We start from the raw sequence: 16,204 nt of genomic DNA, 5'->3' as shown, positions 1-16,204 counted from the left end.
TGAAACAATATGAATGTATCACAAAACTTTAAAGGATATTCCGAAGCGGCCATTTGGTTAACAATGCGAAGTATGTGACACCTCGCGGCAGTGTATCGCGCGGGGCGGAGAGGGGCTGAGCGGGGCTGAGCGGCGGCCTGGGATGCGCCGCGCGGAACAATTAAACATTTCGACTAACACTTGTCAACTATGCGGATAAAGGCCGACCTTAAGATTGTGGCCACTAAATTAGAGGATTTGTTTCAGGCTCGAATAAACATTTATAGTTGACAATTAGGAATAAGGAAAAACGATATACTAGTGTAAGTTAGACGTGAAAGAAATGTAATGGTAGTAGAAGTACGTTAAGATCTTATGCTTTTTAATCGTTAGAAGAAAAGGTCATACTGTTTGTTTCGTGGCCCGCCCTCACAGCCTGCTTGATATTACTTGAGTCAAGGTATGCGTCCGGCAGAGGTTCGGTTCAGTGAAATGTAACGACTGGAAATATTTCCTTTAAAATTTCTTAATCAACTTTAAAGTCAATGATTACACGCGACATTTCCTTGCACATGTTATGTATGCACGAGGTGTTTTGTTTTTGCGTTTCTTATGTAAGTATTTGTTTAATCGGTGTTGTGACAGTGACCATTATTAAAAGAGTAAAAACAATATTAAGGAGAAATTGTACCGCACACCTTAGGAGTAGACATTCAAACATACGAAAATCACTGGAATATCTACGTCTGGAATACATTGTTTAATTATTCGCTCGACAATTATCCTTGACATGGAGACTGTTTTAAAATTTAATACTTAGTTGGCAGCGAGTACCGCGGCAGAGCAGCGGCGGTTGGCAGCGAGGCGGCGCGCGGCAGGACGCCTGCGACTAGTTACAGCTACAGGAAGGAAACTAGCTGCTGTAAAACACTGAAATCGAATCTAATACAATTTGATAACGTTACTGGTAACTTTAATTTTATTAAGAATTAAGCTAATGTAAATAATGGCTTAAATTATGCATCTTAACAAGTTTTAAAAGTACATTTCATAGTATGATTGTGTGAGAATGGTGGTCTGGACCTCGTCAAATAGTCTCTGCCTACCCCTTGGGTTACGAGATTAAATTGTGTTGATAAAATAATCCTAATCGAAAAAGTTATGTGGTGCACTCACAGACAGTCACATTAAATTTAAACATGTATTTGCTCACATGTACCCAGGTTACAGTGCGACAGTGGTGCATGTTTGTATCACAGGGCACGCAAGCTTTTAGTTTCACACGAGGATAATACTGTAAGCTACAGCAATAGGGTATTGCAGTACTGCTATTCTTTCAACGTGTTTTCTCAATGTTTCTCAATGTGCTACCCTCGTGTGAATCTGGCTTACGTAACTAACGCGCCGCCTGCGACCGCTTTAATATTTGAGCGGCGCCGTTCATTCAGGCTTCAGGTGGGCCATTGTCTGTGCAAGTTACGACCTCTACGGCTTTTACATTAAATATGACAGCGCACAACAGAACTAGCGGTAGGCCTACATCGTGTGTTGTACGGAAAGTAACTTTAACAGGAATTCAGTTAATTAACAAGTGTTAATTCTATTAATTGTATAAGTGTTTTGAATATTAAAGAAAATATGTCCAGTAATACTGAGAATATACAATATAATACTGCAATAATGACACGTACTCTCCCAGGGGCTTACCCTTTGCCTGCACATTCGATAAGCCAGCGACACACGACGATGCGAACAATTACAAAACAAAGTGTATTACCGCCTCCCGCTATATTGAATTAGACGACACTCTCCGGCTTCGGATAGGTTTTGTAATTAATTTACGTGTAATATAAAAGAATACATGCCAATCGAAACTTTAACTGTCTCCTTTAGATTCGAAAATTAATATAGATATCAAATAACATAATTATATTGGAAGAATAATCCAGAAGGAAATAAGATCCCTCCAATATTTGTTTAAAAATTGTGAAGCTGTGCGACTGTCAGCTCCGCGGCCGCACCATGTCGGCGTATAGCTCTCGGTGACAATAACCGTTACATTAACTCTAGATGGCGCCACTGAATTCTACACGTATTTGTAACGTAAACAAAATACCGGAAGGTTCACTCCTGTCTTTTGTATTATTATTACTTTCATATTTTCTCATTTTATTATCTTTAATTTGATTTAATTATTTGTATAAATTCAAAAATAAACGAAATAGAAGTAAGAAAATCAGTGGCAAATAACGAGTGTAATAGATTAAAGTAATATGTTTGAAATGTTAAACATGTTTGCGAGTGTGTGTACACACAACATGTACATATGTAGCTCAGGAAAGTTATTAGATTCACCTGAGGGGTTAAGTTGGCATATCTACCGTGTTTGCACTTCAAACAATGGATCCAAATTATTATGAACCCCTCTCGTAAAGCGAGTACGAGCGGCGATCGAGTCGAGCACTTTACAATCGGCAGCGGCGAGCTAAAACGGTCCTTAATGACGCTGATTTTGTGTGTTTTACGCGAGAATCGTGTGGCGTGTGCTCAGCGGTGTGCACTAATTTGTGGGAACGAATCTGCGAACATTGATAGGAAAATGGATGAGGAAATTTAGTATCGATGGCGCACACGAGGAACATGATTAATAATATCGACTACGTCTGCTTACGTACGATGAGCGGCGCGGCTTTGTTTAGTTCGAGTTGGCACCGTGTTTACAATTGACTTCTCTCATATTTGTTTCCATATTGCATTGATTAGATACTTATTTTTTTATGAATACAAGTAGGTGCTTAATCGTTTTTAAGATTGTTTACACTTAATTTGCCATTAAGCCTTATAAACTGAGAATTCAAAAAGCCACTACAAAAAGATTCGTGTCTTCTGTTAATGCAAAGTTTGGATTTCAATCTGGACGTACTTAAGTTACTTGTACAGCCAGAGCACGTGAACCTACAAAACGAGTTAAAAATCAAAACATCGCACTCAGCAACTCCTGAACTTTGCGAATTTCCGCGCGCCGCTGAAAGCCGTTAGTGTAGAGTGAGCGGGGCGGCGCGGCGAGAACAAACAATTTGTAGGACGGCAGGTTATTAAAACATCGCGGTTCGACATGACGTTAATTACTTAGCCTAACCCGGCGATGTTTGCAGAAGCGGGATCCTCCGGCGATTAATAAATTTAACCCGTGTTTGAGTTGAGCTTACGTGGAGGTGAATGTAAGTTATATGGGTCATCGTTTGCAGAGAACTGGATTGCGAGCTTTGGTTTTCCGGATCCGGTGGTAACCCTACCCGGAGTACTTTAAAACAGAGGTATGTAATATATTAGTAGTTTTAGATTAATTTTGATTTACATCATATCTTATAGATTCTAAAAGTTATAATTTTCATTGCTACATCAGACTTTAGAGTATACTGTTTTTGCTCTTTGAATTTAATAAAATCATTCTACTATACGAAGAGCAAGTTAACCCTTTTTTGGTAACAAAAAAATTTATTTAACAAAAACACATTTATTTGTATTTAACATGTGAAAGGCGCTCTCCGGTTTAAAATAAATTTCCCCTCGTGTTTTTTTTATAAATCGATAAAGTTCATTTGTGTCCGGGGCCGCGTTAGACGGTTAGTCCGGGGGCACACCTGGCGATGCTCTTTGTTGCTGCAGCGCCGGAGCTGCGGCCGCGGCCGGGGGTTGAGTTACACGTCGATATCGTCACACTATGCGGGACGTATTGTTCCTCCGCTTGATTGCGAAAACATCGATAAAAAATGTTTTACCTCACAAGGAGCTGTCGAAGGTACTCGTGTCAGCTTTTGTTGGGTATCGTGACATCACTATACTGTAGCTATGAAAGCATTGACAAAGTTCACTACAATTAAAAAGTTAACCAAATTAAGCGACTTCATCGTTGTATCACCTCACCATTTTGAATACACAAAGCTTGCTGAATTTTAAAAGCAATTATTATTTGGAACACGGACTGGTCACAAATGAAAGCATTAGTTGAGCACAGGAATGAGTGAAAATAAGTCTCAATTAGGAAACAAAAGGGCTAAAGGAGGGATATCGCGGCGACAATCGCGAGCCAGGGCCGGCATGCGGGCAGCGCCGAGGAAATTATTAATTTGGATCATTAAAATTACCTTTAGAGCAATTGAGACGGACGCACAAAAAGCTCCCCCAGCGTATCGCACGCCGCCCCGCCGCCCGCTACCTTTTTAAACAATTGCCGACCGCCCGGATGTGGATAGCTATGCTTAACTAGTTATTGTAATTCTAACAAAATTCTATGTTAATCTACATCTGAATTAAGCAATCGATAGTTTCATTGTAATAATATAACGACGTTTTACAAAACTGTACAGTTTTATTAGGTTTAAGAAAGAAAAATACGTTTTAAAAGAGTGGTATTGTTTACTTAAACCAAGTAGTAGATAACGATATCGTTTTATTTTCCTAAGTGAAAACCCAAAGAGGACGTTGACTGCCTACTTACATATATAATTGACTAAATTGTTATTTAATGTTAGCGTTAGGTCAGGGGTTATGTAGAGTAGAGCGGTTAGTGCGGTGTGAACGAGCTCGGATTAAACAAAACGCGAGAACAAACCGTTAGGTAGTGCGAGAGTTCGAGGGCAAAGTATTACGTTACTGGCAACAAAAGGCATGCGGGCTCTTCAAACTATTAGCGTAGCGTGCGGCGTGCGGCGTGCGGGCGACACCTTTACAAAGCGCTTTTATTTCATTTCCAGGGATATGTTTCAAGTTACACGCTCGCAGGTCGCAGCCCTGGCCCTTGCTGCGGGATGCTTGTAACAACTTACAGCCAACGTGTTAGTTTTACAACAATTAGTAGGGTTGCCACCGAGGCCTTTGTTTTATAAATCTTTTGTGCTTAACTTGTTATGCTAAGACCTATATAATGTTACCTATATAAAACAACAAGCTTTGTTTTTCATTCTATTTTGTCTTTTTATATGTTCTTTGTATTGTTATGGTGAACGCAAGCTTACGATTATCTAATGAAAACAATGTAACAAAGATCCATGTTTTCAGTAAAAATGAAAAAAGGAATTTGTAGAGTCTGACGTAGCGGAGGACTTACTTCTTTCCATCCAAAGCTTAACTATCGTTATGGATGTTTACAAAAATTTGTTGCATATTTAAAGATGATGCGGACGTATTAATATGTACATTTTGTAACATATGCAATAAAAAAATATGTACTATGAAAATACGACCTCTGTACATTGATACAATTGATTGCTTTTTACTAATCTTGTAGCCTTATGTTTATCTGTGATAAATAACGTCTCATGTATTGTATTCCCAGTGTGCCAACGTGGCGCAGACGCTTGTTACATTGTTTGTAATTGAATTAAGAGTTGAGGGCAGCGGCAGCGGCAGCGGGCACCTTCCCGTACCTGCATCTGTCACCTAAACTGCCTCTCAATTAGACGGGATGTGGGTCATCCGGACAGCGAGGGCGATGGAGTAGCTCTACATGTGAATTCTTGCACCCAACTAAAATTCGAAGAAAAGAATGCTGGTAGAATAAAGACATCATTCACATTGAACTTGGATTAGATAATGTGTACTAAATAGCTCGAATTAATTCTCAAATGACGAAAATTGTGTCATAATCGACATTTTTTATTGCACAAATTGGTTTGTAGTGTACTTATCTATTTATTTATTTATCTATCTATTTATTACACTACATTCATTTATTTATAATATTACATTCACCCATTCATACATAAACATTCACAACTCACAACATAACATCACATTCATAACTCACAACACATCATATATATTCACATACACAAATATTATTATACTACAAACAGACAGACACGCACACTCCACATTCACACTATATAATTGCAACGCGCTGCAGAGCGCCGCCCGCGGCGCGGACGCACAACGTGCAAAATGCGGAATCATGCACCGCGCCGCGCCGGCCGGCCAACAGTCGCCTCGCGCTGCTACACTGTGCTGACACCTCGCTCGTTTGCCCTCTCGCCCGCCATTTTGTTTACGTGTTTTCTTAGTTTATATTGTTTACGTGTACGTCTTAACTTGTATCCGTGTACGTGAAACAATAAACTGTTTTATTATTATATAGTGGTTTATTTCACCGCACGGTGAAACTACATCCTCAATAACCGCTAAAGGTTATTAAAATTAATATCAACATGCATTTTAAGAAATTAACTATATGGACACTCAGCAAAATTGTTTCGTTTATTTCAAAAATTTCATCCAAGTAGCGACTCCAAAGTTGGCCGTGTCCCACTCACATGATATCTATTAACTAAATTGTCTGAGTCACGCGCCACCTGGCGGCGATCACCTTAACTGGCGGACAATTGCCTCCCCCTGCCCCTCCCTGCCCTTCCCTGCCCCCCGCACGATCATCTCACTTGTGTTTGGAGCACTACAGCATTGTTTATTGTAACAAATGACGCATGTTCAACGACATAGATAAACAGGTCAGGAACAAAACGTGTGTAATCAAATGGCATTTAATCACTGCGTATAATGAATCGAAGCTCACTCGATCGTCGTCCCTTAAAATAAATAAAATACGAAAACGAAATAATGAACTTTTTCTCTCGTTTATTTGGAATCTTTGAGATGTGGTGGGGATACATTTAATGACCTTTAGAGGTGTAAAATACCCGCGTGACTGCAGTTAACGGCCCTCAATTTCCGCCTGTTATCTTTCAATCACAATTTGGATAATTGACCACTAACGCGACCACCTCAGCGCAGCTCTACACCCCGCTTGCCCGCCAGCCTGGCAGCCCGCATGCTGGTACACAATTACAAACAATAAGTTACCAACACGCAAACTTTTTTTATAAGTATAAAATGTACAACATCCGGATAGTAAGCTTATCTGTAAATTAAACGTATTTCATATTTAAATAAAAATTAAGCACTAAAAGGGTGAAAGATGGAAAATAAGGTTGAAGATATTAATTTGTTACATAATAAATGTAATTCAAAAGGCAAAGATTATTTTAATATTAAACTTTCGTCGGTCATTCAATGTATAAAAAATCACCGCTTATTAGTAAGAAAAATATTGTTTCTAAGTAATAATACCTTAGTAAAAAAAATCAGTGGCACTTACATTGCAATTTCCGTGGGATTAGCGAGAGGCAGGGGGGACACAATGGGGGCTCACGTGACGCCGCGTGGCGCACGCGGGGCACGGGGGCACGGGACGGGGACACTCGTAATGCAATATTTGTTCAGTGACACACGGGTGACACGCGCACTTCTCTATTGTTGCACCTATGGTCAGGGATACGTCACCTTCGGTGTAGTTTTATAACGAAATCTGTTTGAATTTTTGTACAACTGATATGTGTACCATAGTCAAATTGTTATTAAATTATTTAAACCATATTAGTGTTTCAACTCTGGACTAGGATAATAGATGAATATCACATTAATAAATTCCGTCTTACATTGCCACAACTACTTAAATGTGGTTAAACCGTTTTGTTCTTATATAGTAAACTCTAAAAAACAATCAAATTGCACAAAAATAATTACTATACAATGTTATTTTTAATGAAATGCCAACAGTTGTCAACCTCTGGTGTAAGGTATAATCCGTAGGTTTGGGGTGCGACGATAAAAAGATAATGCGTGGAGAGTCGCGTGCGCAGCACAAACTCGCTTTGTGACGCACCTCTGCGGAGAGGATTATAGCGCCTGCGCAACCCCCGCTCCCTGCACATACTGCGCTCCCCCGCACCCGAACTCTACGCCCCAAGCACGGAGCAGTAACAACAAATGAACTTAATGATGAAGTATTTCAAATGAAAAGTGTACATAAGCATAAACATATAGAGAAAGTAGTATATAGGAATAGAGATAGCTTCCCTTGCGGTGTAATTAAGCTAGGTTTTTCATCCTTAATCTACATTATCAGAAAGTCTTAGTTGAAGTTACGGTGTGCTTGGCCAAGAGTAAGTAAGTAGTAAGTATAAATTCAAAACATTTTCAGGCCAATTGGATACCGTTAGTACTTAAAAATAGTATTAAACTGGGTATAACGATAATTACATAAATGAGCTGACGTCATTACTACTCGCTTAGAGAAAAACACACTTATATTTAATGTTTTTCATATTGTGAATTCACAGAGCGACTCATATGAATAGCGTTTAATACCTCAGCCAGGGTCCGGCTACAGGGCTGGGGTGCCAGCGATGTGACAGTATAAACAACGTAGCAGGAGGTCCCAACGTGTTTTTATTGCCGCGGCGTGCTGCGCAGGCAATGCTGCGAGAGTAATGATGGGAAAACAGACAGATATCACTTCACCGGCAATGATAATGTCGCCCTTTGCCCCTTCGATTGCGAATGAAAATATTTTGACAACAGAGTGTACTTCCTGCAAGATAAATTGTTCCAAGGTATAGAGTATATACCTACAATCACGTAATGGGCTAAGCAAAGAACATCTCGAAACGCATCTAATTTTAAAGCTACATCATTACTTACGTTGGACGTTAATACAAAACGTTTTACATAAAAAAATGTGAAATTTATTATATTTTACGTTTTACATAAATTTAAAACTATCGAGAGTACAAAAGCAATTTTTCAAACGTCGTAACAAACAAAACTATGGCATACGCAATGACAATAATCACCGCCCGCTCTAGTGGAAACAAAAAGCTTTTCACATCGGCCCAGCGGCGGCGGCAGCGCCCTCTGTCCACGGATTTCATAACCGTAACCGGTCCGCATTGTTTGTGAGCGCTATAAATCACACGAATATGTCGCACGGACTAAAAGTCAACGCGTGTGACCACACATCAACTTTTATAAGAACTCGATTATCTCGATCGAAAAATTAATATCTTCAACTATGATATAATGCATTTACTTCATTATTTATTTGTAACTGTTTATATTATTATGTTTTAACACATCGAATTACGCAACTACTAAAATAAGTTTCATTTACACAAAATAATCTGTTAAAATTAAGAAGTAGAAAAAAATTTTTTTGAGATATACGATGATGAATTATGGACACCCTATTAACAATAATTTATAGTATACGCAGGACGCGAGCAGTCAAGGTGAGGGCGAGTTTTTGTCGCGTTGCAACAAATGCACATCGTTAGAATCTGTGTGTTATTGTCTCACACTACGCCACATCCCCGCGCCTCACGCGACTAAGTTTGACGAATGATCGAACTCGTCCGTGTTTGGTTGTTGAATTTGCGGCCTCATTGTACGTTGTTTGTACGTTACGATAGTGTTTCAAAACGACGGTTGTTTACGTTTCATTAAAGTAATAGTTGTAATTAAAACGTGACAGCGTATTTGCTTTACGAACCCCCCATTACATGTTATGCATATATCTTTATTATTTTGCACCTAAAAATAATAACACAGAGTTCCAGGTCGTGGTGTTATGAAATGTTTTCAATCTACGAAGTAAAACAAATATAGTGTTATATCCTTTCATATCACTTTCATTTATTTTTTCATCCACACCGCAAAGGCGAGTTAGGGCGACAATCTAATAAAGTGTCCGGCACCCCGCCGGGACCGTCCGATTACACGTCGCAAATCTTGTTACCCTGCGCTGATTAAAATAAGGACAGTGTGAGGACTCGCCGGCGCGGTGTGGTGCGGTGTCGCGTGCAGCTCCGCGCGCGGAATCGAAGCGTAATGAAGTTAAAGTCGCGTGGCCCTTGTTCACTTTTTTAGGGTTGAGGAGAATTGGATTTGCGATCGTTTTCATTTCGTTTATGAGGATCCGTTTTGTTACATTTCACGGAGCTAATGTACCTTTCTGAGAAGATTTTGATTCTTTTCTTTATTTCTTTAGTTATCTCTATAGTCTACAATAACTTGTTTTAACACATTTATAGCAAAAATCAAAATCATAATTTGTCATTCATGTTAAGTCTTTAATAAGATTCAAACGTGTATCTATTCTGATTGCATAAATTGTAATCTATTTAGATGTGGCATTCAGGAAAAGTAGGTATATTGAAATTCTAGACCAATTCAATATTAAGTACGTTTAGTGCGATAAACTCGGCAGATCAACAAGGTTTTGTAGAGCATCAAAACGCGTCGCCGGCGAGCGCTGATCGCATCATATTTACCTACGCTACGCCTAAACTACACTCATTTGAATAGCTTTAGGGAAGCGTAAAATGTCCGTCGATATATCGATATCCAACAAAAATACTAATTTATAGCCATCTCTAAACAATTGTCATGAAGCTGTAAAGAAAATTATTTAAAACCTTCTGTAGTTAATGTCGAACAAATTAGATAATTTAAGTAAACATTTAACTGATATTATTTGAAATGACTGTTAACTTGATTTGTGGTTATTGTTATGTGCAAATTATTTCATTTAGTTAAAATTTGGTAAGAAATATATGTTTGTATAAAATCTCTTAAGTCACAATGACGCAAGTATTCCTTCGTATTTTATAATAACCGTAGGTATGCCAGAACTATCGATAGCTGGGTAACATCACTATCGAAGTAAAGGAGTGTCGGTGGCAGGCCGGCGGTGGAGTTTGCATAAAATCGTCATTTGTCAGGGCACTAATGCGCCGGCGTCCGCGACAGATCTCTGCCCACCCCTCATCGCCGGCGTGATGGTATGACGAGTGACGTCACGTGTGCCAGCCATGCGGAATGGCTAGTGCGCCAGACGTTGAGATGTTATGCACTTCAATGCAATTAATTATACACATGACATCATACAGCAAACTAAGTTGTAACTAAGTTTAAATATCACAAGATTTGAAATTAGTAATAAGTACCCGTAACGTTTACATTATTTTAATTTCTAATACTCAGATTAAGTCGGACTCTATGCATTACTTTAAAATCTGCTTCCTTAATTTTTAGCCCCATCCCAAAACGAGTAAATTCATTTGTTATCTGTAGATAGCATCTGTAGATAACAAATGAATTTACTCGTAGTATAACTGTAGTATCTATGATATTCGAGCTTAACCACACAGTTGATTTGTAAGAGGAATAGTTAAATCATTTTAGTAAAAACTTCTACATTGTTACCGCGATTATAATACAACTAACTCAGAAGATGACGCCTACAATTCAAGTAATAAAGACATTGTAACTGTAACCGATATTCAGAGTTTAAAACTTCCCGCAGCTATCGTTAACGCAAATTCATCTCCGATGCCGTTAAACACGTCTCCGGCCGCGCCGAGACCTCCGCGAGTAAACACTTCAATAAAGGAACATTAAAAGATATGTCTCCAATTTAACTCGAATTTATGGTCACCATAACACTTCGCCGACTTGCGCCGCGCTCGTCGTTGTGTCACGAGCTCTGTACATCGATTGCTTACGCATTATAGTAATTGTAAAATAATATTTTTCATACATTTCCTAGAAAAGTAAGGCTTTTACGTTATAAAAAATGGTATTCTTAATACGTCGAAAATTTTAAAAAAGTAGGTAAAGGTGCATTTAAAACTGTACCGAAAAAGCGAATAAAACTACTGGCAATACTTTTAATAATGAAACTTTTGGCAAGCATGAGCACAACGGCGAACAACAATCTGCAAAACAAAAAACTTCGGCGATTGTGCGAGCGGTAATGTATTTTAATTTGATGAAACGGTCGTCACAAGTTGTCGATGGAGTATACTCGCAGAACGTGACTAGTGTTAGATTTAGTTGCTAACTCCCCTCGAGTGCTTGCCTCATAAACTCTTAGAAATGCCACGTTTATACTTCATAAAATTTATATGCACTTTTATTCCGTCAATAAAGTTCGATACGATACGTCGTCAGTTGCACCGCCAGCGCTGTGCCCGCCAGGGGGCGCGCTCCACTCATCGAAGGGATGAAGTAATTAGATTGTCTTAATTTAATATACGAGAGATCTATGAATAAGCATTATTGTAAATTGCAATATATTGTCCGCAAGCATCGAGCAAATTAAATGTAGTAAAAGACAATTTAACATAACACATCGTACTAATGCTTCGTGTTACCAATACATTAAAAAATTACAAAAACTCCACACAAATATGAAGTGACACTCTTGTTACTTAGTTACTGTTTTTTTACTATCATTTACTACTTTCAAGTAACAAGTCGGACTAAGGCGGGATATACAAATTCTTTATAACATTACAGAACAACTACTTACAACTTTACGAGTCTGTTTGTCCGCACGTATGTTCAACTTTAATAACTGCAGAAAAACCTCTTTTTAGTGTCCATCAAAGTTTTATTAATAGTTGCGAGTGGACGCTCGCTCAGCTACGAATTTGTGTGTATTAATAACACGATGATACGCTTACTAAAACGACAATATACTTCGATATATGGGACATTATATATTAAATGTTTTATGGTAATAAAGAGATGATTGTTATTACTTATTATAACGTAAGAAAACAAGGTAATGTTGTTGAGAGTATAACATTTGTAATTTCATTGGCGGATTTAATAAAATTGAGTCAAAGCAATATAATACCTATACGAAATAATAAACACATTGAACTCGAAATGGAATTAATGTCGGAGGAATGGGAGATGATACACCTTTCACTCTCACCGTCGTAAGATAAGGGGCTAACGCATTTAGCGCCCATTCACGGCACAAACATCGTTTGCAGCGCCCCCTGTCTTCAAAGGACTCGGAGCTCGCAAATTAACGATTTCCAAGTGATAGATTTGTCTTGCCGATTTCACTCGCGACTCGCTCGCCCGTGTTTATGTTAATTTAATATTACAGAGGGTTATGATGTCTAAGGGGTCCTGGGGGGGAAGGGATACGCAGGGGAAGTCAAATGACTCTCGTTCTTAGATAATGTTTCACCTGATTGATGTATTTTATGGTTTCGATGTTTAAAAATGGATGGAAGATTATATAGGTTCAAACCAAAATTATTGTAATATCAGTGACAAATCTGAATACAATTATTTTCAATACATTTTATACGTTCTTAATTGTAAAACTAATGTCTAGTATTCAGATGCACAATGCGTACTCATTGTCGTAAATTAGTTCCGTTCTCCGACACTCTTTCGTATGTAAAGCGCGCTGCACTCGGCTTGCACGGCGGACCCCGGCGTGGTTAATTCATTATTTTTATTATAATAATTAAATTCTACACATAACCGACATTTGCCATGGCTACACACTAAATAAACTACGTCTCCATTTGATTAATTACTAGCTGTTGCTTACGGCTTCGTTTGTGTTAACCCAAAAATCCAACAGATGTACATATAGATCGATAGAAAGCTGCTATTTTGATTTGCTCTATTCAGTTGTATTCTAATTTATGATATTTGCGATTCTTAAATGTCTTGAGTAAATATAAAACAACCGTTAAAAAGTTAAATATCTGTCGTATATTTTTTGTCAAATAAAAAAATGTGATACAGACAAGAATGGCACGTTTGGTTGGATTATGAAATGAGCTTAATGCGTCGAATATATTATTGCAATGACTTTTTTGACACGCGAGCAGTTATAATTCACCTCGGCAGCAGCAGGGCGGGGGACACAACAAAGGCAAGGTGCACACCGGCGGCGGCGCGCGGGCGACGCGAGGCGAGGTGACGCGACGTGCGACCGGGCGCACGCGTCGAATCTCAGCCCTTTTGTAACATTGTCACCCTCCTAAGTATTATTATTAGGGGATTTATTGCATGGAAAATTGCACGTATTGTCGTTAGCTCTGACGCCGATATTTCATGTAGTTATAAATAATTTTTATGTTAATAATGTGTTATGGCTGCTCGTTAAGGTGGAGCGTTAATGTAACGGTCGTTCTCTCGGCGCGACGGAGTTTTATGTGAATCTGTATTATACAGTGATAGTATAGCAGAAATGGTAACGAGGCGCTCCTATTAAATTATTTATGTTAGTTGCAAAAATTATAAGGTAAATGTACTAACTATGCATTGTGGCTACCTAATGTAGCATTAACATGAAAAAACAAACTGACACCCATTAAAAGGAAAGATAAATACAGTTTCTTTGGGTTTTATGTTCATCTAATATTTTTTTTTTTAACTCCATGACATTCTGTGCAGTATTACTGTAAGCAAGTTGCAATAAAAGTTATGTCCGCATGTGTCCAAATGTTTTTAAAATAAGCTTAAAAGTCCGTCAACATTAATTAAAAACCGTTTTGTTTTGTTTCAATTAAAGTCTCAAAGTGAGCATATGTTAACAGACTCAAAATTATTTACGTTACCCTTCGCAAAAAGCCGGTGGGTCGCACAAAAAACAATCTTTTTAATCGTCTAAAATTCTCAATGAAAGGCGGCGTTAATTCTGACCGAGCGAGTCCCCGATGCATTAGCTAATGCCCCGACAATGGCGGCTGACGCGCGGATTCACACGCGCGAACAATCCGAGCTGCGGCCCCGCGCTGCCCCGCGCGCAAACCCCGCGATACTTCGGCCGCACATCGAGGTGTGCACACAGCTTTGTATTTGATTTCTATTGATTGCAAATTAATGTTTTTGGAACCTTAATTTAAATGTTATGAACATTTTTATAGAATGACCTTTTAGAGTTACGTTACTGTAGTAAAGAATTGGTCCGACAATTTCGATAGACAATTACATATTCACAATTGGCAGATTTCCGGTTCACTTGGCTGCCTATAGGTCTTTTTTGCAATACAAAACAAAGAGGAAAAAGTTCGACCTTGTTTCGGTAATATGTAAAAGAGAATAAGACGTAACTTTTAAATAAAAAATAAATTTGTATTTTTGGCTGTGAACTTAGATTAAAATAAATTCTGCTGAAAACTTTAAGTAACGTAAACAGGTAATAAATCTAGCTGTACGTACAAGTAGTACAAATTAGAAATAGAAATCACAGTTCAATGAATTTCCCTTTGAACTAAAACAATATTCTTGAGCGCACGGAACTGTTAAATGCTCACAAACTATAGTGATTTAAATAAGAATGAATAGTGTGTCCAGGGGCCGCGTAACAATGCCGGCGGAGGCGCGGAGCGGGGGCCGCGGGCGGGGACCACGGCCGGCGTGGGGTGGACGCAGCCATCGCACCGCGGCTAATCGCCTTTCATCTGCGCACACTCGTCGAATTATGCACGCTTTTATTAATAATTTGAAACGTCGCTGCTCCCATCGCCTGCGAACTGCGCAGATAAGTCGGGAAACTGAAGTCGAATTAAAAGTCACCGCTTGCGCCTCACCGCTGACTGCATTGTGGACATTCATGCCTGCTTCAATGAAGAGTCGAAATCATCTTTGATTTCTGCCCATCTACTCGGGTAGGTACTAAATTCAAGTAAGTTAACTTTAGTAAATAGAGACATGTGAAGAGCTGTGTCTTATTACAAATATCAATACGTCGATAGTATCTCTGTTGAAAGCAATTCCTTAGCAATTACAGCACAATGCGCACCGCATCTGTCGTGCGTTCTATTTTTCAAGTTGATAGGATCGCGTCCATCGGCGGCGGGGCCTGGCCGGGGCCGGGGCCGAGGACGAGGCTCGCTATCGCCGCGGGGATCTTTTCATTAAGGTTATCAGATGGTATTGACACGTAGACCACATTTACGACGACATAGACTGCACTTACCAACGCGCTGCTGTACTGTATGTACGAGGACTAGAAGGACTAAATACACCCTTGTAATAATTGCAACTATATGTTCAATATGTAACTATCGTCAAGTTATTATTAAAAGACAAATTTTATATATTAAGGAGATCATAATCAACAGCAAAAGCGACGAAGCCATCACAATAATAAGAACTTGTAATGTTACTGCAATACTAATAGATCGGACTCCGTACGGATGTCACAATATGTACTAACAATACCTTATGTATCCGAATAGATTTGAATCAACAATACGCATTAATGAGAGTTTGTTTCTCACGAGTGGTGCTTGCGGAGTGCGGAGTGCGGAGTGGGGAGTGAGGAGGACGCTCAGATGTCGGTCAATTAATATTCGCGCACGGCAGAAAGCTTTTTAATTTGCTCAACACGTGCACGTCGAATGGCGGCGCGTGTCCTCTGCGGGGACGGGCTGCAGCCACGGGACAGGGACTGCACATAAGCAAGGAGCAACATAGGTAAAACTTTTTAATAAAAAAACAAAACCGACTTCCAAACAAAATACACGAAAAACAAAACAAAATGCACTAAAAACAAAACAAAATACAC

Source organism: Papilio polytes, unplaced genomic scaffold (assembly GCF_000836215.1).
Source record: "Papilio polytes unplaced genomic scaffold, Ppol_1.0 DF823731.1, whole genome shotgun sequence".
NCBI classification, from domain to species: Eukaryota; Metazoa; Arthropoda; class Insecta; order Lepidoptera; family Papilionidae; genus Papilio; species Papilio polytes.
This window is presented reverse-complemented; position numbering follows the sequence as displayed.